We start from the raw sequence: 21,563 nt of genomic DNA, 5'->3' as shown, positions 1-21,563 counted from the left end.
CAACAACATAACCCAAAACAAGTTATTGATTGACACACACTACTTGTGTAAAAGACTTTCCAAAACCCTGGTGGTACTAAGCAGTTCTAGACTAAAGCTTTGTAAAACTCAACTCTTGGTTTACTTTTCACTGCAGACTGAGTATACAGTGACAGAGTCATGAAGCACAACTCCAAAATAAAAATAAAGCTGAGAAACAAAAAAATCTTAAGTAGAATCAATCCCTATCAGAATTCTCCTTTGTTACAATTCAAGACTAAGCCCAAGACAAAAGTTTAAAATGAGATAATTCTGATGCTATTTTTCATAAAACAGGTAATCTTTAACAACAACAACAACAACAAAAAATTCTGTTATCACCAATCACATACAAAACACATGCTTATGTTTTACTTTCATTAAATATTTTCCTTGAAATTTTAAGGAAAAGGAGAATTAGGACAACTGCTTGGTTGTTACTGCATATATACAATAAAGCAAAATGTCTATACTGCAAGCTTCTCATGGACATCTTTAATTTCTGAGTACAGGGACAGGGACAAACCTGTGAGCTGATGGTACAAATGGGCATATTATCCAAGATAAAATCTATTTACTTCAAACAATTAAAATAAACTGTTTATGTTCATCTTTTTTGTCTGTTTTCCTTGTATTACTAAAAGTGTATTATGACTTTAGGCTTCTACAAAGCTAATCCTCAATAAGATACATTTCTCTGAATTCGGGAAACAATACATCCACATTCAAAATGTATATTCTGTTTAAGACAAAATCAGGGTAATTAGGTCAGCAATTACTGGCTTACTTGAACAACATTTTGAGTTTATATTTCTCTCATTTTTCTCTTTTTTGCAATTGTATCCAATATCTTCCAATTATCTTTGTTGTTTACCAAAAGTCCCTCCAACAATATCAGTAAGAGAAGGGAAATGAAACTTAAGATGTTTTAGATAGCCCTATCTTAACTGGTGCGAGCATGTGTCTATGTATGAGAAACTGTCAAGCTAGTCTTTCTTCCCTTATGTTATAAATTTCTTTGAAGGCAGGAAAAAGATGTGTCTTAGCCTATCCAGGCAATTTTGAGCATTCGACTAACTCCCACATTTTTATAAATTATTACTACTATAATAGCTTCATTTATAAGATTTGGAAAACTGTACTACCACCTTGTCTACCGCTCTTATTTTTCATATGTGTTCACTCTAACAGATGGAGGTTATTTTTGTAATGCTTGTCATTAACTTTCTCCATTGCACTTAAACTCATGAAACATTAGGTGGAGTAATCACATATAGCCCTCAGTAACCATGTATACTTGCATGCATGTATTAGAAAAACATACAGCACTTCCCAGGTTAGAAACCTGCAGAAAGTAAAGATTCGTGTTTAGCTGGGAAAAGGATGTTTTTAACACCTGCTTGTACCCCAGAAGAATCACTTTACCTCCCACAAACATGGAAAAAAACTTACATTTAAGATATCAATTTTCTAATCTATCACGGAACATGAGCATGGTCTAATCTATAATTATGAAAGATGAATAATATTTAATACTACTGTTATATGGCACCTCTCATTTTTAAGAAACCAAACTAACTTAACAATTAAATTTTTAAAAATCCTGTTTATTTTTCACTACCCACTGCTCAAAACTATATTCTACTTCCCAAATACAAACTCTTTAGCTTGTCATTTTTTAATCAGGTTATTTGGTTTTTTGGTGTTGATTTGTGTGAGTTCCTATATATTTTGGGTATTAATCCTTATCAGATATATCACTTGTAAATATCTTCTCTCTAATCCCTTAAATATAAACTCCTTAATTAAATTCTTGTATTAAAAAGTTACTACAGGGCCACTTAGATGGCTCAGTCAGTTAAACACCCAACTCTTCAACTCTTGATCTCATCTTAGGTCTTGATCTCAGGATTGTGAGTTCAAGCCCTGCTTTGGGCTCTGCACTGGGAGTGGAGGCTTCTTAAAAGAAACAAATGTTTTTTTAATTAGAAAAAAAAAAGTTACTGCATAAACACAAGGTGCATCCATTGTTGGCCCTTACACTAGAATGGCTTCATAACTCTTCTTATTTTAGGCCTGACTCACATCCTATGCCCACTGCGAAATTTTTCATAACCAATTCATCATTAACACTTGGAGCACCCCTGTGTATACAGTGTATACATTTGCCACTCAGTATGCAACAGATTATATTGATATGTACTCTAGTATTCAATTTGATTATAAGCCTTTGAAATTAGGGCTCTTGTCCTATCTCCTTTAGTTTCTTGTATGTAATTGGTACTTAATAAATACTAACAATTATGATGGTCTTGCTCAACAAAAAACAGATTTTCAACAATATAACCAAATATTTACACAAAATAATACATGTAAATAGAATCCTGATTAACCATAAGAACGTTTAGAATTCATCTAGAAAAGAAGCTAGTATTCTTTCATTTCAATCCATTAGTGTTAAGACAGGCTAGTTAGGATTTCCATTTCACAAAGATATTATTAAATGATTTATTTTTCGTTACTAGCAGATAACATATGAAAAAGTTAGCTCAAGAACCAGGTCAAACAGAACATCCAAGGTAAACATTAAATTATACTTTAACCAGGGTGCCTGGGTGGCTCAGTTGGTTAAGCATCCAACTTTGGCACAGGTCATAATCTCACAGTTTGCATGTTCAAGCCCCACATCAGGCTCTCTGCCGTCATCACCGAGCCTGCTTCGGATATCGTCTCCCTCTTTCTGACCTTCCCTCTCTCTTTTTCAAAAATAAATAAAAATGAAAATAAAAATTATACCTTAAGTTTGTTTTTATTTAAAAATTTTTTCATGCTTATTTATTCTGAGAGAGTTAGAGAGCAAGTGCAAGTTGGGGAGGGCCAGAGAGAGAGAGGGAGAGAGAGAATCTGAAGCAGGCTCCATGCTGTCAGCATAGAGCCCAATGTGGGGCTTGATCCCATGAACCACAAGATCATGACTTGAGCTGAAATCAATAATCAGATTCCCAACTGACTGAGCCACCCAGGCGCCCCATACCTTAACCTTATTTTTAAAAAATGACTTCCAGGGGCGCCTGGGTGTCTCAGTCGGTGGAGCATCTGACTTCGGCTCAGGTCGTGATCTCACAGTTTGCGAGTTCGAGTCCCATGTGGGGCTCTGTGCTGGCAGCTTGGAGCCTGGAGCCTGCTTCGGATTCTGTGTCTCCCTCTCTCTCTGCCCCTCCCCCACTCACACTCTGTCTCTCTCTGTCTCTCAAAAATAAATAAATGTTAAAAAAAAAAATTAAAAAAAATAAATAAAAAATGACTTCCAAAGATAGCAGTAAAAGACAAACTATATGATTTGTCCTCTTTTTTTTTTAACAGTAAAAAAAAGGGGGGAGGGGAATTCCACTTTCTTGCACCATATACAAAATCAACTCAAATCAGATTAAAGATCTAAATGTAAGACCTGAAACCTTAGTTAGAACTCCTAAAAAAGAACCACAGGCAGTAAACTTTTGGATATCAGCCTTAGCAGTATTTTTTTGGATCTGTCTCCTTAAGCAAAGGAAACAAAGTAAAAATAAACTATTGGGACTAAACTAAAAAGCTTCTGCACAGCAAAGGAAACCATCAAAAGAACAAAAAGGCAATTTACTGAATGAGGGAAGATATTTACAAATGATATATCTGGTAAAGGTTAATATCCAAAATATATAAGGAACTCACACAAATCAACACCAAAAACCCAAATAACCTGAATAAAAAATCGACAGAAGGCCTAAATAGACATTTTTCCAAAGACAAAGACATATGAAAAGATGCTCAAATCACTAATCATCAGGGAAATGCAAATCAAAACCACAATGAGATATCAACCTCACACCAGTCAGAATACCTAGTATCAAAAAGACAAGAGGGGCACCTGGGTGGCTCAGTTAAGTTTCTGACTCTTGATTTCAGCTCAGGTCATGATCTTGCAGTTCTTGGGAACAAGCCCTGCTTTGGGCTCTGCACTGACAACTGCAGAGCCTGCTTGGGATTCTCTCTCTCTCCCTCTACCTCTGCCCCTTCCCTGCTTGTGCTCTGTCTCCCTCCGTCTCAAAAATAAATAAACTTAGAAAAAAAAAAAAAGACAAGAAATGGGGCGTCTGGATGGCTCTGTCAGTAAAGCATGCAACTCTTGATATTGGGGCTCTGAGTTCGAGTCCCATGTTGGGCGTAGAGATTACTTAAAAATAAAATCTTAAAAAAAAAAAAAAGATAAGAAATAAGTATTGGCAAGAATGTGGAGAAAAAGAAACCCCTCTGCACTGTTGGTGAGAATGTAAATGGACGTAGCAACTCTGAAAAACAGAAAGGAGATTCCTAAAAAAAAAACAGAAATACCATATAACCCAGTAATTCCACTACTGGCTGTTTACCTAAAGAAAACAAAAACACTAATTCAAAAAGATATATGGGGCACCTGGGTGGTTCAGTGGGTTGAGCATCTGACTTCAGCTCAGGTCATGACCTCATAGTTCATGAGTTCAAGCCCTCCATCGGGCTTGCTAATGTCAGCACAGAGCCCTCTTTGGATCTTCCCTCCCTCTCTCAAAAAAAAAAAAGAAAAGATATATGCACTCTTATGTTTACTGCAGCATTATTTACAATAGCCAAGATATGGAAGCAACCTTAGTGTCCATCGATAGATGAGTGAATAAAGATGTGGGGTGTGTGTGTGTGTGTGTGTGTGTGTGTGTACGCAAATCAAATACTACTCAGCCATTAAAAAGAATGGAATCTTGCCATTTTGTGACATGTATGGACTGAGAAGCTACTTACGTGAAATAAATCAAAGACAATACCATATGATTTCACTTATATGTGGAATCTAAAAAACAAAACAAATGAACAAATGAACAACAAAAAAAGACTCATAAACCACCAGAGAACAAACTGGTGGTTACCACAGGGGAGGGGGATTAGCAAGATAGGGGAAGGAGATTAAGAGGTACAAAATTCCAGTTATAGGGTAAGTAAGTCACAAGGATAAAAAGTGCAATATAAGGAATGTAGACACTAATATTGTAGTAAGTTTATATGGTGACAGATGGTAACTACACTTATTGTGGTGAGCATTTCATAATGTATATAATTGCTAAACTGCCACGTCATACACCTGAAATAAATGTAGTATTTACTGTATGTCAACTGTATGTAAATAAAAAAGGGGGAAGAGAAATTATATACACGTAATAAGCAGATGTTTCTTTTTCTGGTAAATAAACCACTTAGCAATCACTTGCAATTTATTTATTAGACATGTAAATGTTATGACAAATTTTTAGAGTCATACCAGCAAGTTCCTTTGGAAGCTTAATTCTTATAGTTTCTCTGAATTTAAGCATGCCTAATTTAAGAGGAAAGGTATTTTTTAAAGTATAACACTCCAGGGGTACCTGGGGGGCTCAGTTGGTTAAGTGCCAGACTCTTGGTTTCAGCTGAGGTCATGATCTCATGGTTTCCTGAGTCTGAGTCCGCACAGGCTCTGGGCTGACAGTGCAGAGCCTACCTGGGATTCTCTCCCTCTCTCTCTCTGACCCTCCCCGATTTGTGCTTTCTCTCAAAATAAATAAATAAACTTAAAAAAAAAAAAACTTTAACATTCCATGTATTCTTTGTAATCAAAAGTTGTAATTCATTTCAGGAACTGGTTTAACCCTTCCCAGAAGGCATCACCCCACCAATTAAGCCTCATTTAGTGAATACAAACAGATTTATACACACGGCTTTCCTGACTGGGAAATTTTTTTTTTTTTTTAATTTATTTTTGGGACAGAGAGAGACACAGCATGAACGGGGGAGGGGCAGAGAGAGAGGGAGACACAGAATCGGAAACAGGCTCCAGGCTCCGAGCCATCAGCCCAGAGCCTGACGCGGAGCTCGAACTCATGGACCGCGAGATCGTGACCTGGCTGAAGTCGGACGCTTAACCGACTGCGCCACCCAGGCGCCCCTGACTGGGAAATTTTAAGAGCTCTCTAGTAGATTAAAGAATTATTGCTAATAGTAAAATCAAAAAATCCAATTCATCAAATTGTAGGTAGGGAACTGAGGCCAAATCTGCTGGTTTATGATAAGAGTTGAAGAATATGGCTATCCTCAGCTGTGGTCAGTGAAAAGTTTTCCTTCACAGATTTCTCTAGAAGATATCTTAAAGCATTCTATCACACTGAAATGAGAGAAACTTACGTTTCTAGCAACAACCGTCCTGTGCCAACATACAAAAGAAATCATCCCAAACCAAGAGTTCATCTGGCTCAAAGTCACTCTCTTGTAAGGCAGTAACAGATGCTTTGTGGAAGAGATAGGTATGGTCTTCTTTCATGAATCAAATGCCTAAAGTGAATTTACTGATTTATGTAACAGTATTTTGAGAAGCTGCATGAAGTCTAAAAAACTGGAACCATACTATAAAACCACAAGACAATGTTTAAAGAATTACAGCTGTGACTGTTAAGAGAAAATAAATCACTGAATTACTGGTTGTTATTTCAGATTCTCATATATTGGCACTGTCAAAATGAGGCTTGTAACATACTTAAATTTTAAAGCCAAACACACATGGTCTTTGTTGATAGTCAAGACAAGAGACAGGCATCTCAATCTCTCTTTTCTGAGATAATTTAGGATGAAATTGCTTGGAGGTGAAGGACTGCTGGATCGTATGGTAACTGTATGTTTACTTAAAGAGTCTCTGAAGTGACCAAACCCTTCTGCTGTTCTTTCATCTACCACGTACTAGCTTTGGTGCTAAGGCTTGTGGCCTCTCAGTCACAAGTTTCAGCTTCAGATATCACTTCTCACACCAGTAACCAAAACAGAAAAGAAAGTGCAAAGCAAAAGACTTTCTTGTCATGTATCTTTTTCTTGGTAAGGATGAAAATTCTTCTCAGAGCCCAGAGCAAAATTCCCTTTGTGTCACGTGGCCAAGAGCGCATGCAACGGTATCAAAATTCTCACTGTAAGCTCCTCACATTTAGAACACAGAATAAATTTCAAGAGCAGCATCACACCTAAAGAAGGTATTGACTAACTGCTCAGTAAAAATGCTATCTGTATATGTGCATGTGCTTGTATGTGTGTGTGTGCCAAAAGAATGTCAAAACTTACACAACAACAAAAAAAATTAAAAGACAATTTAAGGACAAATCAAAGTCTTATAAGTCATTTTAGCTTAAAAAAAAAAAGACACAGTAAGAACATCACTTTAATTAACCTAACAAATGACCAAAATTGATTTACTTTTTAGCCACATTATTGGAGTGCTATTATTAAAGGGAAGAACAGTGTTTACAGATCCTAATAATATTACTGTTTCTCTTTTCCACAAATTCCAATTATTAATGTCTCCCAAATGTTTCTCATTCTTACCACCCTATCCCTCACTGCTCCGTCTATTTTCACCTAATGATTATTTTTTCAGTTTTTTAATTTATTTTAATGTTTATTTAGTTTTGAGAGAGAGAGAGGGAGAGAGACAGAGCGTGAGCAGGGGAGGGGCAGAGAGAGAGGGAGACACAAAATCCAATGCAGGCTCCAGGCTCTGAGCTGTCAGCACAGAGCCCAACATGGGGCTCAAACCCATGAACCGTGAGATCATGACCTGAGCTGAAGCTAGACGTTTAACTGACTGAGACACTCAGGTGCCCCTATTTTTTCAGTTTTAAGATCACCCTCTTAGCAATCTCAAATATAAAATACAGTGTTAACTATAGTCACCATGCAGTACATTACATTCCCAAAACTTATTTATCTTATCATTGGAAGTTTGTACAGGAGTCTCCCGGTGTCCCCCTTAACCATAGTTTCAGTTACCTACAGTCAACTTCCATCTAGGCGGGGATAATCTTCCTTCTGCCATATCATCAGAAGGTCAATAGAAGCCTAAGGCTACATCATAATGCCTATGTCATTCACTTCATCTCATCATGTAAGCACCTGATCATCTCACATCATCACAAGAATAAAAAGAGTGAACACAGTACAGTAAGACTGGCAGGAGGAATGATATTCATGTAACCTCTATTACTGTCAGCTATTGTTGCTAATCTCTTAGTGTGCCTAACTGATAAACTTTATCGGAGGTATGTATGTATAGGAAAAAATACAGCATATATAGGGTACAGTACTATCCATGATTTCAGGCATCTACTGGGGGTCCTGGAACTTATCCCTTGCAGATAAGGTGGGGGACCACTATACCTTTTAACCACCTTCACAACCCTTCCCACACCCACTCCTACCTCCTGCCCCCTGCCTCAGGCAACACCAATCTGCTGTTCTGAGTTCAGGTTTTTTACATTCCATACATGTGAGATCATACAGTATTTGTTTTACTCTGTCTTATTTCACTTAGGATAATGCCCTCAAGGTCCATTCACATTGCCATGAATGGCAGTATTTATTTTTATGGCTTAATAGTATCGTGTGTGTGCATATGTGTGTATGTGTGTATTACACACGTACACTTCACCTTGTTTGTTCACTTATCTGTTGATGGGCACTTAGCCTGTTTCTATGTCTTGGCTATTGCACATAATGCTGCAACGAACATGGGGGTAAAGTTATCTCTTAATTTCTTGAGGAACTTTCTTACTGTTTCCTACAGCAGGTGTACCAATTTACATTTCCACCAACAGTGCACAAGGGTTCCCTTTTCTCCACATCCTTACCAACTTTTTATTTATCATTTTGACGACAGTCATTTTAACAGGTGTGAAGTGTTACTTCATTGTGGTTTTGATTTGCATTTCCCTGGGATTAATAATATTGAGCATCTTTCCATATACCTGTTGGCCACCTGTATGTTTTCTTTGGAAAAATGTCTTTTCAGTTCCTCTGCCCATTTTTAATCAGATTTTTTTGACTGACTTGTTTGATTTTTTAATATATTTTAGATATTGACCACTTATCAGATATATGATTTGCAAATATTTTCTCCATTCAGTAGGTTACCTTTTCCTTTTATTGATGGCTCCCTTTACTGTGCAGAAGCTTTTTAGTTTGATGTAGTCCCACTTGTTTATTTTTGCTTTTCGTTGCCTTTGCTTAGTCTGTCAACTAATAAAAAAAAAAAAAATTATTGTCAGGACCAATGTGAAGATGCTTACCCCTATGTTTTCTTCTAGGAGTTTTGCAGTTTCAGGTCTTACATTCAAGACTATCATCAATTTTGAGTTGTTTTCTGTGATGTAAGACAGGGGTCCAGTTTTTCTATCACCATTTACTGAAGAAACTATCATTTCTCTATTGTATATTCTTGGCTCCTTTCTTACAAATTAGTTGACCATATATGCATGGGCTTATTTCAGGGATCTCTATTCTGTTCTGCTGATCTATGTGTCTGTTTTTAGCCCAATACCATGTTGATTACTATAACTCTGTATTACAGTTTGGAATCCAAAAGTATGATGTTTCCGGTTTTGTTCTTTGTCAAGATTGTTGAGACTATTTGGGGTCTTTCATGGTTCTATACAAATTTTTAAGATTACTTTTTCTATTTCTGTGAAAACTGCCATTGGAATTTTGATACAGATTGCATTGAATCTGTAGATCACTTTGGGTAGTATGCACATTTTAACAATATTAATTCTTCCAATCCATGAGAATGGAATATCTTTCCATTTATTTGTGTCTTCTTCAATTTCTTTCTTTAAATGTCTCACAGTTTTCAGTTTCACCTTCCTGATTAAATTTATTACCAGGTATTTTATTCTTTTTCATACAGTTATAAATGGGACTTTTAAAAACCCCTCTTATTTATTTATTTACTTCCTTCCTTCCTTCCTTACTTACTTACTTTGAGAGCAAGAGAGACAGCAGAGGAGGGGAACACAGAAAGGGAGAGAGAGAATCCCAAGCAGGCTCTGTGCTCAGCTCTGAGCCTGATGCAGGGCTCAATCTCATGAACCATGAGATCATGACCTGAACTGAAATCAAGAGTCAGACGCTTAACTGATTGTGCCACCCAGGCACCCCTAAAAATTCCTCTTTCTGACAGTTCATTACTGCAGAGAGATGTGGATTTTTGTACATTCATTTTGTATCCTGCAACTATTTGTTGATTAGTTCTAAAGTTTTTTTCATAGAGACTTTAGGGTTTTCTATACATAGTATCAGGTCAACTGCAAACAGTGACAATTTTACTTCTTCCTTTCCAATTTAGATGCCTTTTGATTTCTTTTCCTTGACTAATTGCTCTGGCTAGGTCTTCCAGTACTACGCTGATTTCTTCTTTGACTCATTGATTTTTCAGGAGTGTGTTGTTTAATCTCCACATATTTCTGAATTTTCTATTTTTCCTTGTAATTGATATCTAGTTTCATGCCATTGTGGTCTGCAAAGATGCTCGATATGCTTTCAGTCTTCTTAAGCTCATTAAAATTTGTTCTGTGACCTAACATATTATCCTAGAGAATATTCTGTGTGTGGTTGAGAAGAAGCATATCCTGCTGCTGTTGAATGGAACGTTGTGTAAATCTATTAAGTCTATCTGGTCTAGTATATACTTCAAGTCCAATGTTTACTTACTGAATATCTGTCTGGATGATCCATCCATTATTGCAAGTGGGGTACTGAAGTCCCACACTATTATTGTGTTCCTATTTCTCCTTTCAGGTCTATTAATATTGATACATATTCAAGAGCTCCGATGTTGGGTGCATAAATATTTACAAAAGTTCTATCATCTTGTTGGACTGAACATTACCATTATATAATGACCTCATCTCTTATTACAGTATTTGTCTTAATGTCTGTTTTGTCTGACCATAAGTATAGCTACCACTGCTTTCTTTTGTTTTCCATTCGTACGGATTATCTTTTAACATCTCTTCACTTTCCATTTGTGTGTGTCCTTAAACCAGATGTATCTCCTATAGGCAGCATATAATTGGGTCTTATCTTTTTATCCATTAACCCACTACATGTCTTTTGATTGGGGAGTTTAGTCCGTTTATATTTAAAGTCATTATTGATATATATGGACTTACTATTATCATTTTGTTAACTGTTATCTGGCTGTTTTGCAATTCCTTTGTTCCTTTGTTTTGTTTTTTGGTTTTTGGTTTTTTTCCTTTGTTCCTTTCTTATTCTTTGTCTCTTCCTTTGTGACTTGACGATTTTCTTTAGTGTATGCTTAGATTCCTTTTACTTCCTCTTTCAAGTATCTATTATAGGTTTCAGCTTTATAGTTGCAATGAGACTTATATATTCTATATAATAGTCTATTTTAAGCTGATAACGTAAAATGTACACTAAAGCTTTATATTTTTACTCACTCCTTTATTTTTTTAAGTTTATTTTGAGAGAGAGAGAGAGGGAGAGAGAGAGAGAACACGCAAGAGAGAGCACAGGCAAAGAGGAGAGAGAGAGAATCCCAAGCAGACCCAACAGCGCAGAGCCCAAGGCAGGGCTTGAATTCACAAACTGTGAGATCATGACCTGAGCTGAAATCAAGAGTCAGATGTATAACCAACCCAACCACCCAGGCACCCCCCTTCCATGTTTTTGATTCCACAATTTACATCTTTTTACCTTGTGTATCCATTAAGAAATTACTGTAGCTTGGGGCTACAATAACTTATTATTTAAAATAAACATTAAAGAAAGAAATTATTGTAGCTTGTTATTTTTACTACATTTCTTTTTCTTTAAATGTAAGTGATTTCTTTTAAATGTTCAGTTTTTTAAATTTATTTTGAGAAAGAGAGAGAGAACGTGTGCATAAGTGGGGGAGGGGCAGAGAGAAAGGGAGAGAGAGAATTCCTAACAGGTTCCACACGGTCAGCACAGAGCCTGATGCAGGGCTCAAACTCACAGACTATGAAATCATAACCCGAGCCGAAATCAAGAGCCCGATGCTTAAATGACTGAGCCACCCAGACACCCAGCTACTTTTCTCTTTTAACCTTCACACTAGATATATGTGATTTACCTATACCATTACAACATTACAGTATTCTGGATTTAACTATATATTTACCTTTACCAATGAGATTTATACATTCATATGGCTTCCTGTTAGTTTATTTATTTATTTTCGGGGGGGGGGGGGTTGGGGCAGAAAAGATGAAAAGAGAGAACTCTAAGAGGGCTCCAAGCTCAGCATGGTGCCTGATGTGAGGCTTGATCCCATGACCCTCAGCTCATGACCTGAGCTGAACTCATGAGTCAGACACTGAATGGCTGAGCCACCCAGGTGCCCTGAACTCCTTCAATCAATCCTTCAATTTCTGCTTGTCTAGAAACTATCACTCCTTCAATTCCAAAGGATTTCTGACTTCAGTGACCATCTTTATGACCATTATTTTGAAATCTTTATCAGGTAAATCACTTATCGGTTTCTCAAGTGTTATCTTGTTCTTTTGTTCATAAAATACTCCTGTTTCTTCATTTTCCTTGACTTCACTGGTTTCTGTGTAATGGATAAACACCTACCCCTCCCAATCTTGACAGAGTAGTCTCCTGCAGGAGATGAACCTCATTACTCAGCCAGGCCCTAGCTCTTAGTTTTTTCTGAAATCTTTGTGATTGTCCAAGCCACCTTATTTGTTCTTAATGGTTCTCAGTAGTTGAGGATGTGCCAAGACCTGTCTGTGTCTCAAAGGAGAAGCTCTTAGTCAGCATTTCGATGAAGGCTAACTAGAAGCCGGACCTAACTAGAAGCCGGACCTTCAAGTAACAGCTTTTAAAGTATGAAAGTAGGTCTCTTTCAGGGAGACTGAGAGCTGGGATTTTCAGTACACTTCCTATCCACTCATTCCTGGGGGCGATAGTCAGCTAAAAACTGTTATAGTCTTGTGGGACTCACAAACACAAGTCCTGCTGGCCACCAGACTCAGGAAATCAAGGGGTGCACACCCCCAGGCAGTAGTCACAAAGGCCAGGGCACCAGATGATTACAGAAACTCATCCTAAGTAGACACTGGTAACAGGGAGTGGGTCGGAGGGAGAATGTAGAAGTGGCACCTGCCAGCCTCCCAGGTCTGCATGGAGGATTGTGGTCTGTCCCTAGATGTGTGTTAAATCAGAAGCATGACTCTCAGGCAGCAGCTTTTCAAGTAAACAAACAGTCCTCTTTCAGGTAAAGACCAGGAGATGGGCATTTCTGTCTTTTGCCTCTGCACTGAGCCATAGTGTGGATAGCCATAGCAGATTCCTCAGCGGGCTCTTAGGCACTGTTTGTTTGCTACAGTCTTTGGGTCCTATGGACACAAGCTCCACTGGCTTTCAGAGCTAGGTGTGTTGGGATCCCATTTGTCAGACAGAAGCCTTAAATTTTGAGGCACTAGATTTTGACTGCAAACCCTTACTCCTCAGGGAGAAGCTGGGAATTGTGAGTTCCCTCCTAATTTGTATGTTGCTGTGCCAGGGGTGGGGTTTATAGAAAGAATGTGTCTCAGTCTTTCCTATCCATTTCGATGTGGGATTTTTTCCTCATTCACTCAATGTATTGGAGTTGTTCAACTAGTTTCTGAATTCCTTTCAGAGGGAATTCTTCTGTGTGTAGCTATAGATTTGATGTGTCCATGGGAGGAAGCAAGTTCAGGAGCTTCCTGTCATTACCTTAGACTGGAATGAAGCCCAAGCCCATTTGAACATTTTCAGTGCTCTGTACCTTACATTTTCCCCACATCTCCCCATTTAGAAAAAACTTTTACTATTAAAAAAATATATTCTTAGCCAGTTATCTTTTGAGTACTGACAAAGTAACTCTAAAGTCTGTATGAAAAGGCAAAAGACCCAAAATAGCTAACACATATTTCAAAGAGAAGAAGAAAGACAACCAACACTACTCAACTTCAAGACTCACTACAAAGCTACAGTAATCAAGACAGTGCGGTATAGGCAAAAGAATAGACAAACCGATCAATGGAACAGAACAAAAAGCCCAGAAATAGACCCACACAAATGTAATCAAACTGATCTTTGATAAAGGAGCAAAGGCAATTCAGCAGAGGATTGTCTCTTCTAAAAATGGTGCCGGAAAAAATGGCCACTACATGCAAAAAAAGTGAATCTAGACACAGACCTCATACCTATCACAAAAATTAACTCTAAATGAATCATAGATCTAAATGTAAAACACAAAACTATAAAACTATTAGAAGATATTATAGATAAAATCTAAGTGACCTTAGGGTTTGGCAATGATTTCTCATACACATCACCAAACTGCAATCCATGAAAGAAAAAATTGGTAAGTTCGATTTAATTAAAATTAAAAACTTCTGCTCTGCAAAAGTCACTGTCAAAAGAATGAAAAGACAAGCTACAGACTGGGAGAAATATTCACAAAACAAATATCTGAGAAAAGACTGTTATCCAAAAGACACAAAAAACTTGAAACTAAACAAGAAAACAAACCTGCTTTAAAAATGGGCAAAGGAGGGATGCCTGGGTGGCTTCGTCAGTTAAGCATCTGATTTTAGCTCAGATCACGATCTCACAGTTCATGAGATGAAGCCCCACATTGGGCTCTCCACTCTCAGCACAGAGCCTGCTTAGTATCTTCTGTCTCTGACTCTCTGCCCCTCCTGCCCTCTCAAAAGTAAACTTTAAAAAAAAAAAAAAATGGGCACATGATCTGAACAGACACCTCACAAAGATATACAGGTCACAATTAAGCATATGAAAAGATGCTCAACATCATATGCCATTAGGGAACTGCAAATTCAAATGAGGTACCACTATACTATTACAATGATGAAAACCCAAAACACTGACAATGCCAAATGCCGGTGAGGATGTGGAGCAACAGGAACTCTCATTCACTGCTGCTTGGAATGCAAAATGGTACAACCGCATTGGAAGACAGTTTGGCAGTCTCTTACAAAATTAAACATATTCTTTTTTTTTTTTTTAACGTTTATTTAATTTTTGAGACAGAGAGAGACAGAGCGTGAATGGGGGAGGGTCAGAGAGAGGGAGACACAGAATCTGAAACAGGCTCCGGGCTCTGAGCTGTCAGCACAGGGGCCCGAGGTGGGGCTCGAACTCACGGACCGCGAGATCGTGACCTGAGCCGAAGTCGGCACTGAACCGACTGAGCCACCCAGGCGCCCCAAACATATTCTTAATATATGATCCAACAATCCTTGGAACTTATTCAAAAGAACAGACAACTTAAGTCCATACAAAAACCTTCACATAATGTTTAGAGCAGTAAACATAGTAAATGTTTATATGTGAAATCACCAAAAATTGGAAGCAATCAGGATGTCTTTCAATAGGTAAATGGATAAATTATGATATGGCCATGTAAAGGAATATTATTCAATGATAAAAATAAATAAGGTATCAAGCCATGAAAAGAAATAGAGGAAACTTAAAAGAATATTGCTAAGTGAAGGAAACTAATCTGAAAATACTATATATATGATTCCAACTATTTGACATTCTGGAAAAGGAAAAATTATGGACACAGTAAAAAGATCAGTGGTTGCTAGGGCTTCAGGGGACAAAGGGAGAAAAGGATGAAAAGGTAGAGGGGATTTTTAGAGAAGTGAAACTATTCTAAGAATACTGTAATGGTAGATACATATTATCTGTTAGAAAACCCATAAAATAAGTAACACAATGACTGAATTCTAATGTAAACTATGGACTTCAGTTAATAATAATACAGTCAATCCTTGAACAACAGGGTTCAAACTGCATGGGTCTACTTATACAAGGACTTTTTTTTCAATAAATATAGTACAATGTTGTAAATGTATTTTCTCTTCCTCATGATTTCAATATTTTTTTCTCTAGCTTACTTTAAGAATAGTACAGGAGCGCCTGGGTGGCTCAGTCGGTTGAGCGTCCGACTTCGGCTCAGGTCATGATCTCACAGTTTGTGAGTTTGAGCCCCGCGTTGGACTCTGTGCTGACAGCTCAGGGCCTGGAGCCTGCTTCAGATTCTGTGTCTCCCTCTCTCTCTGCCCCTTCCCCGCTCATGCTCTGTCTCTCTGTCTCCAAAAATGAATAAATGTTAAAAAAAAAAATTAAAAAAAAAAAGAATACAGTACATAATACATACAACACACAAAATCTGTGTCAATTGTTTATGTTATTGGTAAGGCTTGTGGTAAACAGCAGACTATTAGTAGATATGTTTTGGGGCAGTCAAAAGTTACAGGCAGATTCTCAACTGTACTGGAGGGCTGGCACCCCTAACTTCCACATTATTCAAAGGTCAACTATAATTTTATTTTATTTTTTATTGATTCTTTTTTTTTTTTTTTTTTTGAGAGAGAGTGAGTACGTGCAAGCAGGACAGAGGGGCAGAGAGAGAGAGAGAGAGAAAGCACCTAAAGCAGGCTCCATGCTCAGTGTAGAGCCCAACTCAGGGCTTGATTCCACAACTCTGGGATCGTGACCTGAGCCAAAATCAAAAGTCAACTGTAATTTTAAATAGGCATATACTATTTTAGTTATTAAAAAAAATCATAATGGGTGTCTGGTTGGCTTAGAACAGCATGTGACTCTTGATCTCGAGACTGTGAGTTTCAGCCCCATGCAGGGTACAGAGATTCCTTAAATAAATTTTAAAAAGTTAAAATAATTCCCTTGATTTTCTAACATAAACGAGCAAAACATGTCTGCAAAGCCACCTATCTTTACATTACCTTCTTCCTGTCTCATCTAGAATAGGTGGTCCTCCCACCCAAGGCAAATCATTTATAAACTGTATAATGTTTATACACTGTATCATCTCTCTCACTTATAACTTTATCTTCTTCCTCTCTCCTGATTTCCTACAAATGAGCACCAAACAAAGGTTTCAAAGGTTCAAAGGTTCAAAACCTTCCCATTAAAAATACAAGACACAACACTCATCCCATGGTCATTACCTCCTGTCCAGCTACCATTCCCTCTCCCATAGGCCCTACACAACCAAACTGAAGAGCTGTCCTCACTCACTGTTTCCATCTCATTACAGAAAACTGCACAATAGGATTTTTAATCTCATTCCCCCCAAACGATCATTACCTTTCTCTTCTCCAGGTAAACCACAACCTTAAGGTTAAATCTGAAGAACACTTTTCAGTCCTTATCTTTTTGATCTCCTAACACTGGTGGCCTTTTGCTCTTTCTTAAAAAATTCTTGGGGCACCTGGGTGGATCATTCAGTTGAGCATCGACTTTGGTTCAGGTCAAGATCTCACAGTTCCTGCGTTTGAGCCCCACATTGGGCTTGCTGCTGTCAGTGCAGAGCCCCTTTTAGATCCTTCGTACCCCCTCTCTCTGCCCCTTCCCTACTCATGTGCGCACATGCATGTTCTGTCTCTCTCTCAAAATAAATAAACATTTAAATAGTCTAAGAAAAAAAATTATTTCCCCTTTGAGTTCATGCTATCATTCTCTTCTGACTTTCCTCCTATCTCTGTGTCTGCTCCTTCTTACTCAGCCTGTCCCTAAATTGTTTCATTTCTTCTGAATACTGGCCCAAGTCTCTCTTCTCATTCAAGACCACTTCCTGGCTCCTAGACATGCATTCACGCATCACAAATTTGTTAAGCATTTATTATGTAAAAGACATCATTCCCAGGCACTGCTACATTATTCTAAGCACCAATATCATACATTCATTTACACACTGATGCATCCTAATTTACACTTCCAGCTATATCACCTTTCTCCTGAGGTTGAGATTTATATAGTCAGGGGCATACACAAGTTTTCTACCTAAATGAAAAAAATTCAGACACTTCAAACTGAACACCACCAAGTGAATTCATCTCTTGGCTTCCATTTCTCCCAACACCTCCATCCTCCCTAAGAAAATTTCAAACCTACTTTATTTTCTTGGGATCTTATCTCAAAGCACAATACTACTAACCATCTACCCTGTGAATTAAACAAGAGACAAAAGAACTGTCAATTTTAGCTCTTAAATAACATTCACATCCATAAGCTTTCTCCATCTTGATTAATATAGCCTGGCAAAGAAACCAGCCTCCCAGAGGGATGGAACAGAATCTCTAAACTGATCTCCTTGCTCCAGGTTTCTCCTCTCAAATCTTACCTCTCCATAGTAATTTGTTCACCACTGTAGCGTGAGGAAACTTTCTAAAATGCAAGTCTGGTCACGTTATCCTCCAACTCAAAGGCTTTCAATGGCTTTCCAATGACCTCAGAAAAAAGGTACGATCTTTTAAGTGGCTTAAAGTCCTTCCTGATATGGCACTTGCTTACCTCCCCAGCTTCAATTCTTTCCTTACATTAACACCAAACTTACTTCATTCCTTCCCAAAGACGCTCAGCCTGGATCCCTTAAATTAACTTAGGCTCCTCTTTAGCCTTTACCTTAAATGTCCCTTTCTCTGGAAAACTTTTCCTGACCCCTCAATTCCATGTAACGTGTACCTCGTATGTACTCCTCTAGCAGGGGATTTGTTAAGGCAGTGAAACTATTCCGTATGATACTATAATGGTGGATATATGTCATTATACATTTGTCCAAACCACAGAACGTACAACACCAAGAGTGAACCCTAATGTAAACTACAGGCTTTGAGTAATTATGATTTGTCAAGGTACGTTCATCAATTATAACAAATTTATCACTGTGGTGGGGGATGTTGACAATGGCAGTGCTATGTGTGTTGAGGGGAGAGGTGTATGAGGGATAAATCTCTCTACCTTCCTATTTTACTGTGAACCTAAAATTTCTCTAAAAACTGAAGTCTTAAAAGAAGATATACACTCTTTAAAATATTGTATCCACATAAAAGAGCTTTAAGGAATTAACAGCAATTAACTAAAGGAGTCTGCATAATTTTCAGCTGTTGACAAGGAAAAGTACAAGCACTTATATCTATTCAAAGTGGAGTTCTTAATTCAATCAACAAACATTTAATGAGTGTCTCCTATGTGCCTGAAAGTAGAATAGTCACCAGGGATAAAATGGTGAAGTCAACATATATGTAGTTCTTGTTCTCATAAAGCTTACAGTTTAGAGGTGGCATCACAATAACAGGAATGAAAGAAATACAAATTTGGGCCATGCTACAAAGAAAAAAAGACCTGCTGAAATAAAGTTTATGAGGAAGTCAAAAGGGAGAGTTTTAGACAGAAGGGGATTAAGACCTTTAGTAGAAGCCACAATTCAACACTGTCCTTAAGGATGAGAAGGAGCCAGTCTTATCAAGAGCTATGAACAGAGTCTCCAGACAGAGAAACAGCCTATAAAAACAGACTTGGTGGAAGAAGACCAACAAAGCTGGGGATTACAGTTCTCACGGTGAAGATACGGCAGGAGTCCATCATTCAGGATTTTTATAGATCATTGATACTGCAAGAAACCATTTAAGCATTTAAAGCCATGGAGTGACATTTATACATAAAGGGATTTAGATTTATAAAGGACATTTACATTTTCAAAATGATTAACCCTGAGTGCTATGTGACCTATTCAGTGAAATGAACCTGGACTTACTGCTGTGGTAAAAGCCAATTATTCCTGCCATAGACGAGGAACTTGAAGCTCAGAGAGGTTATAGTCACTGACTACGTCACACAGTCAAACCCAGCCAGGAGTCCAAAACCTGAGCTCTCTCCCATCTGCCACACTTACCAAAGGACCCTGCCTGCACTCACTCACCCATTGAGCCCCAATGAATCAAAAGTTTACTGGTTCACAACTATCCTCCTGAAACTATTAAAAAAACACAAAACCGTGTAGTGATTTTTAAATATGTCCACAATTTTTTTTTAACTAGGAAACCAGCCTAAGTCTCCGTCTCCCTTGAATGAATTAAAATTTCTTCTATTTCCCACACTATGTTCTTCATCACTTGAACATGATATTTATGCCCCCTTTTTGTAGCAGAATTTCTCCATGGGATCTCATTTGTGTGTGTGTGTGTGTGTGTGTGTGTGTGTGTGTGTGTGTGTGTGTGTTTTAATGTTTCTTTATTCTTGAGATAGAGAGGGCATGAGCGGGGGAGAGGCAGAACAGGGGAGGGGCAGAGCGAGAGAGGGACGCAGAATCTGAAGCAGGTCCAGGCTCTGAGCTGTCAGCATAGAGCCCCACGTGGGGCTTAAACTCAGGAGCCATGAGATCATGACCTGAGCCGAAGTTACACGCTTAACCAACTGAGACACCCAGGAACCCCTGAAATAAAATTTAAAAAATTAAAAAACAAAACAAAACTCACTGATGCAGAAATTATAATGCTGAGAAGGACCAGATATCAATATGATTAGTCATGATCACTTCAAAGGTATGTGGTGGTAAAGTGAATAGTGGATATCCCATCTAAAGCACAGATATCTCTCAGCTCCTGCTGACTTCTACCATGTAAGAATACAAAGCCAATGTTACCAGCACTGATTTTACAGGAGTTGTTAGTCACTGAAATTTCAATAAAATCTCATTTTTATATGCTGGCAATTAATTATTTTAGATTTTAAATAATGTCCAAGACATCTGTTTACAACCTCTGATCTAAAGTTGTTCAAGTGAAATACAGCTTTTAAAGTCTTTAGCATAAATAATCTCCATTGACAAAAACAAGGATGGGAACCTACAAAAATAGTACCATGTTTAAACTAAAAATTACCTGTTCACTCCAGCCCCCCCCCCCCAAGTCTCCTCATGAAAAGCAGAAGTCTGAAATAATGATGTTTTCTACCAAGAAGTTCAGAATATCATGACTAGTACTATTAACTATATAAATGTTTTTCTTATTCAAGGAATATTCTCATTTCTAAATTTCAAATCCAATTGAGAACAATTTAAGGTAGAATTCAAAGGAAATGAGCAGCATTCAAAACAAAAGTTTATTCCACGTCAGATAACGCAAGCATTTATATGACAGAGGGTTTATAAAGGAAAAAGGCTATGTTATATCATACAAAATTATAAGCCCACGAGCTGTTTCTGATACTGAGCTAGGTTATGGCCACAGACATCACAAATTTCATTTAAAAGCATCTGGTCTGGGGCCCCTGTGTGGCTGAGTCTGTTAAGTGTTCGACTCTCGTATCGGCTCAAGTCATGATCCCAGGTTGTGAGATCCAGCCTTGCACTCTGCTTGATTTTCTCTCTCTCCCTCTGTCCCTCTCCTCTGCTCATGCTCTCTCTCTAAAAATTAAAAAAAAAAAAAATTTTTTTTAAAGCCTCTAGTCAAAGACTTAACAATTACCCTAAATAGTAACTGTCTTTCACTTTCTGAAATCCTTATTCTATAACATGTTTTTCTCACCTCATGGAGCATAAAGGCTTATAACAGGAATGTTCCCACATTCAGCTTTCTCTTTCTCAGTTTTATGCATAAACTAGCTACAAAAAAATCTGGTTCTTTCTCCCAAAGGTGCCAACAGCTAAGCTGTTTTCATCTCAGGTACATACTATGCTCTCATTTGGTACCTGCAAACTAAGTTTTTTTTTTTTTTTTAATTAAAAAACTGTTTTAATGTTTATTTATTTTTGAGAGAGAGAGAGAGAGAGAGAGAGAGAGAGAGAAACAGAGCCCGAACAGGGGAAGGACAGATAGAGAGGGAGACACAAAATCTGAAGCAGGCTC

At 37.8% G+C, this 21,563-nt stretch overlaps 1 protein-coding gene across 24 annotated transcripts in view; it reads right to left on the bottom strand.

Annotated features, from left to right (window-relative positions):
- The window catches only part of CSNK1G1 (casein kinase 1 gamma 1), a 173,684-nt gene that overhangs the window by 106,329 nt on the left and 45,792 nt on the right, over positions 1–21,563 (bottom strand). For 2 of the 24 annotated variants that reach the window (XM_042988654.1, XM_042988652.1), the window contains exon 2: positions 9,001–9,105. The exons of 20 other annotated variants lie outside the window; for them this stretch is intronic. The gene's annotated coding sequence lies outside the window, so the exon portion shown is untranslated. Of the gene's footprint in view, positions 1–7,860; positions 8,366–9,000; positions 9,106–21,563 lie in introns of those variants that run through there. 2 more of the 24 variants (XM_042988655.1, XM_042988653.1) reach the window with 2 other exon arrangements.

This window comes from Panthera tigris, chromosome B3 (genome assembly GCF_018350195.1).
Source record: "Panthera tigris isolate Pti1 chromosome B3, P.tigris_Pti1_mat1.1, whole genome shotgun sequence".
NCBI classification, from domain to species: Eukaryota; Metazoa; Chordata; class Mammalia; order Carnivora; family Felidae; genus Panthera; species Panthera tigris.
The sequence above is the reverse complement of the archived record's forward strand: the minus strand, read 5'-3'. Positions and strand labels throughout refer to the sequence as shown.